Genomic DNA, 15,854 nt, shown 5'->3' on the forward strand with positions numbered 1-15,854 from the left:
TCAGTTCAGTTACTCGGTCATGTCCGACTCTTTGCGACTGCTGTGACTGCGGCACGCTAGGCCTCCCAGTCCATCACCAGCTCCCAGAGCTTGCTCAAACTCAAATCCATTGAGTCAGTGATGCCATCCAACCATCTCATCCTCTGTCGTCCCCTTCTACTCCAGACTTCAATCTTTCCCAGCATCAGGGTCTTTTCAAATGAGTCAGTTCTTCTCATCAGGTGGCCAAAGGATTGGAGTTTCAGCTTCAGCATCAGTCCTTCCAAAGTATATTCAGGACTGATCTCTTTTAGGATGGACTGCTTGGATCTCCCTGCAATCCAAGGGACTCTCAAGAGTCTTCTCCAACACCACAGTTCAAAAGCATCAATTTTTCAGCACTCAGCTTTCTTTATAGTCCAACTCTCACACCCATACATGACTACTGGAAAAACCATAGCCTTGACTAGACAGACTTTTGTCGGCAATGTCTCTGCTTTTTAATATGCTGTCTAGGTTGGTCATTACTAAGTTGGAGCAAACTCTGGGAGATGGTGAAGGACAGAGGAGCCTGGCGTGCTGCAGTCCATGAGGTCACAAAGTGAAACAGCACTTAGCGACTGAACAACAATATTTACCACTTGATAAAAAACTGTGGTGCACAGACACAGAAGAAGTTGAGACCCCTAACAGAGAGCATGCGTGCTGAAAGGGAAAACCTGTTTCCTTCCTTCTTTCCTTCCTCCTTTCCTTCCTAACAGAAACCATGCAGGAGATGGTTTCTGTTTCCCTTCCGGTGGTTGGAGCCCAGTCCTGAGTCCCACCCAGGGCTTGAGGAGGGCAGTGATGCAGACCATGGCTGGCCTGGCCCCAAGGTCACCCACAGGGCTCTCCATGGTTTACTCTCCTCAGATGCTGAACATGGCGGGCGTATGTTCAAGATGTGGGTGTCGCAAGAACGAGCAGTCTGGGCTGGTGATTGTAATCGTGAGAGAAACCCTCCCAGTCTTTAGCTTTACCTGTAAGAGAAATGAACATGTGTTGTGTTCATCTCCCATGATCTGGAGGGCATATGTTTAAGCATTTAGCAACAATCACCCTAATACAAGCCAAACGTACCTTTGAAAAAGTGACACTTTTAAAATAGATATATCAGGGCAGGGTTATATCTTCAAATTTCATACAAAAGATGTTATAGTTGAATGCTAAAAAGTTGCCCAGAGTCAACAGTTTTGGGGATAGGGGTGTGAAATCCATGATTCAGGCAGGGCCCATGCACTGTCAACAGGGAATGAAACCCTTCTTCTGATCACAAATCAGGTATTAGTACAGAGCGACCCTTCCCAACTCAAACTCAGTCTCTTGAAGGATCGTTACCTGGGTCTCTGAATGCTCTTAAAGATGCTGCAGTGCTTCAGTTGATCTCAGAGAAATACAACGACCAACTTATTCCTTCCTTCTAGCTTTTCAGTTCTTGTCTTAGGAGCCACATGGAGTAAAAGAGATAAAAAACATTAATGTCTGAGTGTTCACAATCTTCAATGAAAGAATCTGTGAACTGGGTAGATTTTTGTGTATAATAAAGAATAGGAGTGGGACAAGAGAATTTGGGATCAAAGGCATAGAGTGACTCAGGATTTGGTTACAAATGTTATTTCAGATCAAGACCCATTCTGACTCTTCTCTCTTTCCTCCTGACCTCCGAGGCTAATGAATGGAAAAAAGAAGATTCAGCTATGACTGTCCTTTCAATTCAGTTCTGAAGGTTAATACAAACAGTAAGCATATCCGCCCAGCATTTGACTATGTTTTTGAGTGTTTGAATGTGTGTGTGTGAGGGATGAGGAGGTGGTGCTGGGGAGGACTGTGCTCCAAAGAAGCATTTCAGTGATAGGAAAGGGAGTGAGGCTTTTGTACACGGATGGATGGCAGTGTTCTGGGAAGAGAACATTTACTGAATGTCCTTTCACAAAAGGGAAGATGGCATGGGGTGACAGAGGGAAACGAAGATAAATTCACATGCACTAACCTCCTGCCCAGGGGAATTCACATCGTAAAATCTTGGAATTTACCTACATAAATCTCTGCAACATAGAGCTGGTGGCCAACTCTAAATGGACGAGAGTCTCCTCTTCCATGCTGTCTTCTCACGACTCTGAGTAGAAAAAGAAAGGAAATGTTTAGGTATTAGAGGTTGTGATAGCATTTCTGAAATTCCAAAGGCCTGCTGCTTCCTTTTCACTTCCTTTGGTCCACTTTCCTCCCTAACTTTCAGGCTTGACAACCAGTCATCCTTCACTGGTGACACAGATACATAGAAAATTTCAACACCTGTGTTCAGTTGCATAAATTTGCACCATGAAAAAGCATCATTTCTATCATGAGACTTAAGAAACATACCCTCACCAAAAGCCTCTGGGCACAGAAAAAATAAGAATCTTTAATTAAAATATGTTCAAGAGACAGCTATACATATTTCAGCTGCTCAGGATGCAGAGAAGGGTCTCCCTCATCGCTTGCTGTAATGAGACTGATTTGTCAGCTGGGCTACATTCATCCAAGGTCAGACTCTAGGGGTCATTTCATCTCCAGAAGATAAGTCAAATACAGCTTTTAATTTCGTGTGTGAAGCTTGTAAGTGTTAGTGTGGGATCCCACTGTTAGCACATACAGAAATGTTTTTAGAGAAAGTAATTTTTTTTCTATCTGATTTAATGCTTGAAATTCAGGGGACAGTTAAAGGAACTATTTTGGTAACTTTTATGTTGTGCCTCTAATTTGAGCATCAGGGATATTTCGTCAAGGATGCCCAGTGCGATATTGTAACATAAAGCCGGAAACAGGGTGCAGGGGAGACCAGGTGGGAAAGAGTGAACGGATCGAGTCTGAACCTCTACTGCTTCTTAGCAGGTGCTTGGGGATCTCGTCTCCTTATTTCTCAATTCCTTCTTCAGAGACTCTGAGTCAGAGCTGCTTAATTACTGTCATTCTCCAGTAGGCACAGCACAACTGGAAGAGCTTATGCACCCATAGTATGTGCACAAGTTAACTTTGTTACAGTGATGCCTTGAGGACTTTAGTCCTTGTGGACACAGTCATGTCAAAATGCAGGTCCTGATGCAGTAGGTTCAGGATGACCTGAGATTCTGCTCTCAGCTGATGTTGCTGAGCTGAGGACCAGACTTTTGAAGAGTGAGGAACTCTGCTCACTACTGGATGTTTCTTCTAAACGTATTAGATTACCTAAGGTCCATATAGCATTTTAAATTCCTTCCTTGCTCAAAAGTCTTCTTCTGGGGTGACATGGCCTCTTTCTCTGCAGTCAAGCTCCAGAGAAGAACTGTCTACACTTTCATTTCTGTTTTGATCACGTTCTTTGCACTTCCCATTGAATGTTTGCTGGACTTTATCCCTACTACCGCACTGACGTCACTTTCTCTGAGTCACCATAGCCTTCTTTTGCCAAAATCCAATACCGCTTTTGGGCTTACCAGGTGGCTCAGTGGTAAATAATCTGCCTGCCAATGCAGGAGACACAAGAGATGTGAGTTCGATCCCCAGGTTGGGAGGATCCCCTGGAGAAGGAAATGGCAACCCACTCCAGTATTCTGGCCTATAAAATCTCATGGACAGGGGAGCCTGGTGGGCTACAGTCTATGGGGTCACAAGGAGTCAGGCACGACTGAGCACACACACAAACACCCCTCTACCGTCCCCACCTTTTTTGCTCTCTCATTAATTAGATGTGCATTATCTGTCCCTTCTCCATGAATCTCCTCCCTAACACCCAAGATGTCACTGTTGCATTTTATCCCACCTCTTGGGCTTATCCTTTGCTCTCATTTCTCTAAAGCTCATCTTCTCTTATTAATCTCAAGCATTTCTATTGTTTCAAATTACCTTGAATTGCTTTGTGTCTAAGAAATCTCTATCTGTATTGGGATCTCTGTCCTGAATTTCTGAACTATTATTCAGCCATTTGTTGTGCATTTCTGCTTAGATGTCCTGATGACTTCTTCTCAACCTGCCCAACATCATCTTCACCATCTTTTTCCTCAACTGAATCTGCTTTTCTTCTACTAGCCCCTGAGTAATCAGGACGAAAACCTTGACTTCATTCTTGGTTTCTCTGAGACCCTACAAGCCATAGCCAAATCTTATTGGTCTAGTTCCTATGTATTCTTCTGCCAGAATGTATTTTCCACTATCATAACCTACATCACCTTGTATTTAATTTCCTGTTATTTGTCTGAATGTCATTGCTGACTCTGAATAAGCTCTATCTTGATCACTTTTGTTTTCATATTCTACCTTAGAGCCCAGTATATAGTACACTCAGGAAATTGTTTTAAGAAAACTAATTAATGCTATTAGGTTGCTTTTCTATAAATCCGGACAGCAGCCATCTCCAAAGAAAGTTGGCAAGACAAAAATAAGGCAGGTTGAATCTCCAAGGGCACAGCTAAATATAAAATTACCTGTCAATTTATATCCCAGGAAGACAACTGAGTTTTTCTTTTCATGCTGAGATATGGATTAGAGCTTGTTGCAAGCAGTCTTCTTATTAAAGGTGTTGCTTACTTTATTGAATCACTTCTCTTTGCAGATGCTGAGCAAAGCTAACAGGCTCCCTGGGGGGAAACAGATTGGCCTCACCTGAAAGTTAGAGTTTGTGGTCAGGTGATGAGTGAGAGCACTTGGTCTTGTTCCTTTCATGGAACTGTAGTCGATGGGAATGTCTGGGAATTCTGGGAATGTCATAGTGGCAGTAGATGAACGCATTCTAACTGCCCTGTGGCAGGCTATGCTGGATGGAGGAATGTGCTGGAGAGGCCTCCACGAGCATTGAGTGAAGGGAAAGGCACTGTGCTAGCTGTTTGTGGGGGAGAGAGAAGGTGTGAAAGGGCGGGAATAGCATTCAAGCTCGAGTTGTTCACAGTCTTACGGAGAATCGGGGCAGGTCAATGTGCAGGCCGATGTCACTTGTTATACAGGATGTGGCACCCATCATGAGATCTCACTCACATAGAGTTCTGGCCGTTTGTGGCGGGGGAGATCACCTATGGCAGTAGACTCAAGACAGTCTTCACAGAAAATAAAATGTGAAGGCTGGACTTCTGTGTGTGGCTATATTGGGAGAAGGCAGTTGTTGTGGGCAGAGAGGACAAAAATCCCAGACACGGGAAAAGTATGGAATGGTGCCAGAACAATGATAGTCGAATGAGAGTTCAGATTACTACAGAGAACGCCTGGAAGAGACAGTGGACGGGGAGGGAGAGCCTTGCGCTTAGAGCTTCAGGAGTCAGCTACAGAAAGTAAGCCTCCGGACAGCTCATGTTTTGTCTTAAAATGTCTGCTTCATAATGTATCTGTCTTAATTTTAAAATTTAAAAGCTGTTTTCTATTGCTTATAGTTGACTGAAATAGATACATGAGGAAGATTCTGGAGTTGCATCCTGTGGAGCCAATTACCCCAGGGCACATTAGCACGTGCACATGGGCAACAGTCCCCAGTTTAGAAATATGTCTTATTTACTTGTCAAATTCATCTGTGAAGATGACTATGTGCTACAAACTATACAAATGCTAGCCATTTAAATCTAAAAAAAAGAAAAAAGCTATGTGGTAGGCACTGTCGTTATCTTCAGTTTAAAGGACACCAAGACACAAAGATGATCCAAGATCATACTTCTAAGAGAGAGAGAGGTCTAGGATTCAAACCCAGACAACAGGGCTCCGTGAATGGGGCGCTGATCACTAACTGGAAAGCCTCTGTTGAGATTATAGGAAATTTTGAACTTTATTTTGTAAATTAAAATGAGCCAGATAGAGAGACTAGTATTTATTTAATGAGTCTAAATGTGTCACTGGTATGCAAAGAATATTTTTCCTAATAAATGTTTACACATATTTGCATGTGTTTATGCATGTATAGTGGGCTACTCTGGTGACTCAGGGGTGAAGAATCTGCCTGCAATGCATGAGCTGCAGGAGATGCGGGTTTGACTCTGAGTGAAAAATATCCCTTGGAGGAGGGCATGGCACCCCACTCCAGTACTCTTGCCTGGAGAATCCCATGGACAGAGGAGCCTGGTGGGCTGCTGTCCATGGGGTCGCAAAGAATGGACACAACTGAGTGACTTCACTTTCACTTTTCACTTTTATCCACTGGGGAAGGAAATGGCAACCCACTCCAGGGTTCTTGCCTGGAGAATCCCAGGGACGGGGGAGCCTGGTGGGCTGCTGTCTATGGGGTCACACAGAGTCGGACACGACTGAAGCGACTTAGCAGCAGCAGCATATACATTCAGTTCTGTTCAGTTCAGTTGCTCAGTTGTGTCCGACTCTTTGCGACCCCATGGACCGCAGCATGCCAGGCCTCCCTGTCCATCTCCAACTCAGGGAGCTCAACCTGGTGTTCTGTGATAACCTAGAGAGGTGGGATGGGGCTCGGGGGAGGAGGGAGGCTTAGGAGGGAAGGGACATACGTGTACCTGTGACTGATTCATGCTGTTGAATGGCAGAAGCCGACAAAACGGGGAAGCCTGCCGTGCTGCAGTTCATGGGGTCACAAAGAGTCAGACATGGCTTAGCCACTGAGCAACAATAGCCTCCAATTAAAAGTTAAAAAAAATCATAGGTTGTAAATGTAAACTGTGAACGTGGAGTTCATTGACTTATTCATTTATTTCTTCATTCCACAAATATCTGTTAGTACTAGCTGTGGTTCAGGCACTGTGGTAGGTGCTGAAACATGAAAGGGGAATAAAGAAAACCTAATAAAACTGATTCTAGGACAAGGAGAGAGGTGGTACACAGTCATAGTTATAAAATAAAAATAAATCATATTGACCCTTTATCCTCAAAGATATGAAGAGAATTCAAAAGAAGAGATGACAGTAATTGGAGGTGCTGAGGGCTATATGTATACAGCAGACAGGAAAGACCTCTGCAGAAGCAGGATGAAGGGTGAGGACCACAAGAGAGGTGAAGAGACTGGAAAAAAGAACCCCAGATAGAGCCGTGTGATGTACAGCACATGACAAGCTTCTGAAATGGGAAGGGACTGGGCTTCTTTGAATAACAGAAGGGAGGCAGGGAGACATCCAAAGGGAGGAAGTTTAAAGAAGCGGCTGGAGGGGCTCACTGAGACCTAGGTCCTAGACAGTGGCAAGGAATTGGCTCCTAGACTTTTTCTCATTATTCTACGGATGACTTTGAAAATGTCATCAGTTCCCACGGATCCTTGTCATTATCTTTGTGTTCTTGAGTGTGATTGTTGTTGTTATTTTGTCTCTCAGTCATGTCCGACTCTTTGTGACCCCATGGACTGTAGCCCGCCAGGTTCCTTTGTCCCTGGGATTTTCCAGGCAAGAAAACTGGAGTGGGTTGCCATTTCCTCATCCAGGGGATCTTCCAGACCCACCGGTCCAACCCATGTCTCCTACATCTCCGGCATTGGCAGGAGGATTCTTTGCCACTGAGATACCTGGGAAGCCCTTGAGTATGACTACCTAAGTCAATTTTGTTGAAACACTTAGAAAGCCATGGGAAATACCATTGGTCATTTTCCAAATTAACTTTATCAGCAATTAAGCTATAACAGGACTTCACTTTTGCCTATTTTGCAGAACTTTTATGTACATTTTCTTTCCCTTTGAAAATGAGGAATGATTGCTTTCAAATAAGTGGCAAAAGATTATGAAAGTCACCCTAGAGAGTGTTTCAAGTTTGACAAGTGTGGCAAGAACAATCCAATCCTCCTTAACTGAGATGGAGAAGTCAAGTGCAGTTCAGTATCAATTATCACCATTCGAAGACAGGTCTCAGGATGTAAACCCTCCTGGGAAGGCTGGGTTGCACATGTGAAGAAGAGGATGACTCATAAGGCTCATCCATGATCAGACTAGAGTTTCTAGGATATGGGAGGGGCTCCACCTGGGAGACAAACCTGGGAAAAGTGCAATAACTGACTTGGATGGTTGAGTGTCCTGGATGCTGAGGTTCTTTTAATTTTTCACCAATTGTTGGCTCCCATGGCCTCAGAACTTAGAATTCCTTAGGCATAGGATACACAAGGCCATCAAGCTAAACTCATTCTCCATCACTAGCTTGGGCTCTGCTCTCAACTGGAGGGCTAGTTTGGACTGTGTGTGATCCTTGAAGGCTTCCATCTCATCTGTCCAAATTCAGGATGAGAAGTTCACTTGATTAATCAGATTTCCTGAGGTCCTTTCATGGAAGGCCCATTCCATCTTCCATGGGGGGAGGCACCTATTTATTTGAAGATGAAAGGGTACCACTGACACTCTAATACTCTGGAGTCTGGATCCTGAAAGCAATCCAAAAAGGACAACTTGGTCTCCACTGCTTTTCCTGACAGTACCAACCCTATGTGGTTCCATTCCATTCCATTTTTTGTCCACACACCCCAGAGGGAAAGGGAAGACCAGACTGTGGCTCACAAGGTTAATTTCACAGGAGGTGGTAGGGAAATTAATATGTGTCAGAAGAGGAAAAGAATACACTCCATGTAGATTTTATTTAATGATCATACCTATGATATAAAACTATTATTATGCAAATTTCCCATGAGGATGGTAAGCAGCTTACTCAATGTCTTACCTGGCCCTTTCAATTCCCGAGGTCACATTGGTAAATACTGTATTCTCCCTTTCTTGGGCTCAGGGAGGCATAAATCCTCAACAGTAAAATCACAGAAATTGAGAAGTTTAGAAACACAGAGAGATGACCCAGAGGGATGGGATGGGGAGGGAGGTGGAAGGGGGGTTCAGGATGGGGAACACATGTAAATCCATGGCTGATTCATGTCAATGTATGGCAAAAACCACTACAATATTGTAAAGTAATTAGCCTCCAACTAATAAAAATAAATGAAAAAAAGAAAGAAAGAAAAAAAAGAAGACCAAACAAGTGCTCTGAATATGAAATTCATAAACTTAAGAACCAAGGTTTAAATTAGGTATTTTATGATTAAAACGTTTGGCTTCAATTGACAAATATATATACATTTTAGAGCAGGTCATGATTCTCATAAACAGGTTTTATGGTTCAGAACCATGGACTGAAGGATAAGAGGAGCAGAGAGTTACACAGTTATTAACTGTAAGAATGCATAGCATGAGACCGACCTGCTCAGCTTCTAGCGCACAGCAAGTGCTGTGTTAAATCGAGGCTCTGTGAGGTACAGCGGATCTCTAGAAGTCATTCATCATACACAACCAAAGTGTAAAGCAGGCTGAGCACCGAAGAATTGATGTGTTTGAACTGTGGTGCTGGAGAAGATGCTTGAGACTCCCTTGGACTGTAAGGAGATCCAACCAGTCCATCCTAAAGGAAATCAATGCTGAATATTCATTGGAAGGTGTGATGCTGAAGCTGAAGCCCAGTACCTTGGCTACCTGATGTAAAGAGCAGACTCACTGGAAAAGACTTTGAGGCTGGGAAAGACTGAGGGCAGGAGGAGAAGGGGGTGACAGAGAATGAGATGGTTGGATGGCATCACCGACTCAATAGACATGAGTTTGAGCACTCTCCGAGATGGTAAAGGACAGAGAAGTCTAACGTGTTACCGTCCATGGGCTTGCAAACAGCTGGACATGAATTAATGATGAGCAACAACACACCCACTGCACACCAACTCCAGATTCCCCTCTCCCCCCAGCTCCTGGAAACCACAACTTTCCTTTCTGTTCTATGAATTTGACTTTCAAGAGAGCTCGTGTAAATGGAACCAGGCAGAATTTGATCTTTGGTTACTGGCTGGTTTCACTTCATATTCACTTCATAATATTGTCCAGGTTCACCAGTGTTCTCACATATGGCACAATTTCCTTCTCTTCTAAATTTAAATAATTATGTAACATTGCATTGTGTGTATATATATATGCATGTATGTTTAGACCACATTTTCCTTGTGCATCAATCTGTTGCAGGGCATTTGGGCTGTTTCCATATCTTAGCTGTTGTGAATGATTCTACAACGAATGTGAGACTATGAACTGCTCTTTCATTCCTGATTTCTGTGCTTTTGGATGTCTACACAGAAATGAGATCGCTGAATCTATGGCAACTCTATATTTAATTTTTTGAGGAACCTCCACTTACTGTTTGCGCCATTTCACGTCCCCATGAACTGTATGCAATTCAGTGAACCAACACAATGGTTCTAATTTCTCTGCGTTTTTGCCAACACTTGTTATCTTAGAAATTCCCATCCTAGAAAGTATGAGGTGATATACTATTTTGGTTTTGATTTGTATTTCCCTGATAATTGGTAATAATGTGCTTCTTCTCATCTGCCTGTTAGCCATTTACATATCATCTTTGGAGAATTGTCTATTCAAGTCCTTTGCCTCTTTTTAAAAATAGCATTATTCAGTTGTAGCAGTTCCTTATATATTTTGAAGATTAGCCTCTCATCAAACACGTGGTTTATGAACATTTTCTTCTATTCTGTCAGTTACCTTTTCACTTTGTTGATTGTGTTTCCTTTTTTGTGCAAAAGCTTTTTTTAAAAAAAATTCTCTAGTCTGTTGTATTTTTTAGATTACACATATAAGTGATATCATATAGTTTGTTTTTCTGTGTCTGACCTATTTCACTTAGCATAATAACCTCCAAGTCCATCCATGTTGTTGCCAGTGGTAAAATTTTATTCTTTTTTCATGGCTGAGTAGTATGTGATGGTGGAGTAGTATTTTATGACTGAGGAGTACGTCAAGGCTGTATATTGTCACCCTGCTTATTTAATTTACATGTAGAGTATATCATGTGAAATGCCAGACTGGATGAAGCACAAGCTGGAATCAAGATTGCTGGGAGAAATATCAATAACTTCAGATATGCAGATGATACCACACTTATGGCATAAAGCAAAGAGGAACTAAAGAACCTTGTGATGAAAGTGAAAGGAGAGTGAAAAAGCTGAGTTAAAACTCAACATGCAAAAAACAAAGATCATGGCATCCAGTCCCATCACTTCATAGCAAATAGATGGAGAAAGAGTGGAAACAGTGAGAGGCTTTATTTTCTTGGGTTCTAAAATCACTACAGATGGTGACTGAAGCCATGAAATTAAAAGATGCTTGCTCTTTGGAAGAAAAGCTATGAAAAACCTAGATAGCATATTAAAAAGCAGAGACATTACTTTGCTGACAAAAGTCTGTCTAGTCAAAGCTATGGTTTTCCCAGTAGTCATGAATGGATGTGAGAGTTGGACCATAAAGAAAGCTGACCACCAAATAATTGATGCTTTTGAACTGTGGTGTTGGAGAAGACTCTTGAGAGTCCCTTGGACAGAAAGGAGATCCAACCAGTCCATCCTAAAGGAAATCAGTTCTGAATATTCATTGGAAGGACTGATCCTGAAGCTGAAACTCCAATACATTGGCCACTTGATGTGAAGAACTGACTCATTGGAAAAGACCCTAATGCTGGGAAAGATTGAAGGTGGGGGAAAAGGGGACGACAGAGGATCAGATGATTGGATGACATTACCGACTAGATGGACATGAATTTGATCAAGCTCTAGGAGTTGGGTGATGGACAGCTAAGCCTCTTGTGCTTCAGTCCATGGGGTTGCAAAGAGTTGGACATGATCGAATGACTGAATTAAACTGAACTGAATATGTGATGTGATACATATATATATGATATCACATCAATATGTATATATATTGCATCTTCTTTATCCATTCATCTATTGATGGACACTTAGATGCTTCCATATCCTGAGAATTGTAAATAATACTATGCAGAAACTTTTCAGTTTGATGTAGTTTTGCTTGTAATTAGTTGCTTGTGCTTTTTCATGCCAAATCCAGGAAATCATTGAAAAGATCTATGTCACAAAGATTTAACCCTATATTTTCTTCTAGAAATTTCATAATTTTATGTCATAAAATTATATCTTTCATTCATTTTGAGTTGATTTTTGCATATGGTGCAAGAAAAGTATCCAGTTTCATTCTTTTGGAAGTTATATCCAGTTTTCCCAACACCATTGGTTGATAAGACTATCTCTTCCTCATTATGCATTCCTGGCACAGTTGTCAAAGATCAGCTCAGTTCAGTTTAGTCGCTCAGTCGTGTCCGACTCTTTGATCAAAGATCAGTGGACTGTAAATGCATGAGTGTATTTCTTGTTTCTTTATTCTGTTCCCTTGGTCGCTATGTCCACTTTTATTATTTTTTTCCCCTGCTTCCACTTTTTAAAAAATGTATTTATTTTTTATTGAAGGATAATTGCTTTACAGAATTTTTATGTTTTCTGTCAAACCTCAACACGATTCAGCCATAGGTATACATATATCCCCTGCCTTTTGAAACTTCCTTCCATTATGTCCACTTTTAAATTGGAAATTTTAACATAAATAACAGTTGTAACTCTTTTCATGTGTTTGTGTGTGAATGTGTATTTCAAAATGAAAGTATGTCAACTTTTTATGATTATAAAGTAATACTTATAAAAAGCTAGTAAAGAAGAAAATTACAATTTCTAGTAACCCTACACTGGATTCAACCAGTAGTATCTGCTTTTGTTAAGAGGTGTCTACTATGAACTGTGAAGAATTTCACATGGCAATTTTTCTACATTATTGCATTTTATCATCCAACAACTATGTAAAAAATACTAGTATCCTCACATTATGGATAGGAAAATGAGCCTCACGGACTCAATTGTCCTGTACTAATGACAGACCGTTAAGATAAAGGGCTTCCCTGATGACTCAGTGGGTAAAGAATCCACCTGGCAATGCAGGAGATGCAGGAGAAGAGGATTAGATTCCGGGGTCTGGAAGATCCCTTGGAGGAGGAAATGGCAACCCACTCCAGTGTTCTTGCCTGGAAAATCCCACGGACAGAGGAGCTTGGTGGGCTGCAGTCCAAAAGGTGGCCGAGAGTGAGGACTGAATACACCTGTACATTAACAGTTATTTTGATTAGTGTTAATTTTTTGCACTTCCCATCTTTAAAGTTATGTATACTGTTTTTGTGTAAAAATGATAATTATCACAAAAAATGAGTTCCTTCATTTTAAAGGAAAAACAGGGAAGATGTACTAAATCATAAAAATAATTATGTATTTAAGATTCTAATACATCAAGGATGTGACTGCTTCTAGCTTACAAAAGTATCCTAACTATCAATTAATATTTGATTAATTAAGTATTTGCTTCCCTGGGAGCTAAGATGGTAAAAAATCCACCCACCAATGCAGGAGATGCAGGTTTGATCCCTGGGTAGGGAAGATCCCTGGAGAAGGAAATGGCAACCCTCTCCAGTATTCTTGCCTGGAGAATCCCATGGCCAGAGGAGCCTGGCAGGGTGCAGCCCATGGGGTTGCAGACATGACTGAGCGACTATCACACTAATCAAATATTAATCATATAAAGTTTCACAATAAATAATCTATTATATTCCTTCATATTTCTCTTGCTGTTTCCTCATTATTGTCATTATTATTGTTAACGTTCTCACTGTGAATAATGTCTTTTGGACTACACATTTAGAGAAAATAATTATGAATACTACACACCAAATATGACTTATGCTAAAGTAATTTTAAATTTAAAGGTAATGACTTACTAGTAAGAAATATTAGGTTTCCAGAAGCAAATGGGTACCCATATATAGTTGATATCTCCGTAGAGGTTTTCCTTTAATGACTTTTAATATTCTCTTGGCTTTGACTAACCAGATTTTCATCAGGGAGTGAAATTGAAGAATATCCATTATTATAAATTTAGTCTATATGAATAGTGTAATTTGGGTTTTGAGAACACTCCAGTGAATACATTTGCCACATATACCAAGTATTATTATGTGTTTGAAGACTGTAGGCAAATGAGTCCATCCATAAGTCCATCCATAGGAAATGAACCTTTTAAACTGCTAGGGACATCTAATAAATCTTGGTGTGAGTTTGGACAATTGCCAAATATAATGTCCTCTTGACTACGATTTAACTATTGATTAACTACACAGAGATGAGGAGATCACTGACCCAACAACCATGCAAAATGAAGACTGGCAAGGTAAAGATGTGAGAAAAGGAGCCGTCTCCTGTCACTTGAGCTGTCCTTTCTTCAGGAAACACATCTGTGGAGGAAAGAGTTATAGAGAGATTTTATTCATTTTTAAGTTTTCTTAATTTCATGAAGAAATGAATAGAACTGAAAATGACCAGGACCCCTCTTTCTGGTTCAGAGATTTTCCCCTTCCTGGTGAAGACAGTCTTATCTGCAGATTTATCTTTCAGAACCATTAAATATAGTTCTGCCATTTTAAGAAGTCAGTTTTAATACTGATACTTTCTTAACTAAGAAGAAAACTCATAAGCACTTTGCATTACAAATTCAAGACAATCAAAACAGGCAATAAAATGGCTCATGTTTTTCAAATCAGTAAGTCTATTTGAGTAACTTGTATTTTTTCCTAATGATTCAATTTTGTGTATTGTTAGTTTTATTTTTTTCTCTACTATTAAAATAGTTTTTACAATGACTATTGATAAACTTTTGCACAATCATAAGAAAATCAATCCTAGGGCATTCACAAATTATAGATTCTTAACTATGGACAAGTACCTAAGGCAAATAGGAACTAAAGGGCCACTTCATGAGGGTGAAAGAAGAGAATGAAAAGGCATTTGCTTCTTTGAAATAGACTCCGGACTCCTGTCTCATAATCTGAAAGGCAGACATTTCAAAACGTGCAAACAGATTGTATTCCAAAAGTTTGAATTGGAGTTTTTCTAATACCTAATGGTTGGCTTGTGAGGTCAACCTAGATAAGCCCACGCCATACAGGCTAGCAGGAATCAGAAACTCCTGAGTGGGGGAGCTGAGGACAACTAGGGAGGCAAGGAGGAGAGGATGTGGAACAGGAGTGCTCATCCGACAGGCTGGTTGCCTGCCACCCATCCTCCTATTCTGTTACTGAACCAAACTCGGGTGCCCGTGTCCTCACACAGGAAAGCCAGTCAGCTGACACTGGGTGATGGTGAAGGAAAGTGCAGGATTTATCGCAGGCGCCAAGGAACAGGTTCAGGGGAGCTAGACCTGTTGGGGCTTAAAAGGCCCCAACTTCCCCATGGCTTTCAGGGAACCAGAGGGGGATCGTGGGGTGCATGACCAGCTCACGGACGATCCTTCTGATTGGTTGCTGGTGACATAATTAGGAGTCAGCCTCACCAACCTGTTCTAACTGGTCTGCGGCCTCTGTGTTGTGGGCAGCAAACAGTTAACTTCTTCCACCTGGTGGGGGTTTCAGTGTCTGTAAAGTTGCTCAAAGGATATGGTTCAGAAGATTATCTCTAGCCTTTGGGGAAGAACTAAATGTCCTTGACTTTATTTAGTGGTTGTTGTTACTTTTGTGTTTAGTTGCTAAGTCATGTCCAACTCTTTGCGACCCCATGGGCTATAGCCCGCCAGGTTCCTCTGTCCGTGGGATTTTCCAGGCAAGAATACTGGAGTGGGTTGCCATTTCCTTCTGTAGAGGATCTTTCCGACCCAGGGATCAAACCTGCATCTCCTGCACTGCAGGTGGACTCTTTACACTCTACCCACCAGATTCCTTGTTAGAGGAGAGAAACATACGCTGACCCACTTAAGGCTTCCTGTCTCTTGCAGCTGACAGCATTCCTCTGCCGGCCCGTCCGGTGCAGACTCCTCCTCTGTGCTTCCTTCTCTGGTTCCTTCTCCTGCTCAACAAGGGCGTGTGGGCATGTATGCATATGTGTGTGCGTGCATTCACATGCACGCACATGTGTGCACGCGTTTACCTTCAATAACACTCTCCTATCTTTGAGAGATGAGAAAAGAGAAGGAAGGTGAGTGTGTTTGGAGTTG

General features: G+C 41.6%; 1 protein-coding gene across 5 annotated transcripts in view; it reads right to left on the minus strand.

Moving 5' to 3' along the window:
* Positions 1-15,854, minus strand: part of LOC110143170 (odorant-binding protein-like) — a 51,354-nt gene that overhangs the window by 16,951 nt on the left and 18,549 nt on the right. For 2 of the 5 annotated variants that reach the window (XM_070476462.1, XM_070476466.1), the window contains exons 1-3: positions 4,458-4,710; positions 2,052-2,134; positions 1,357-1,457 (exon numbers count right to left, since the gene is read on the minus strand). The gene's annotated coding sequence lies outside the window, so the exon portion shown is untranslated. Of the gene's footprint in view, positions 1-1,356; positions 1,458-2,051; positions 2,135-4,457; positions 4,711-14,008; positions 14,104-15,854 lie in introns of those variants that run through there. The other 3 variants (XM_070476463.1, XM_070476465.1, XM_070476464.1) reach the window with 3 other exon arrangements.

Source organism: Odocoileus virginianus, chromosome 14 (assembly GCF_023699985.2).
Source record: "Odocoileus virginianus isolate 20LAN1187 ecotype Illinois chromosome 14, Ovbor_1.2, whole genome shotgun sequence".
Lineage (NCBI taxonomy): Eukaryota > Metazoa > Chordata > Mammalia > Artiodactyla > Cervidae > Odocoileus > Odocoileus virginianus.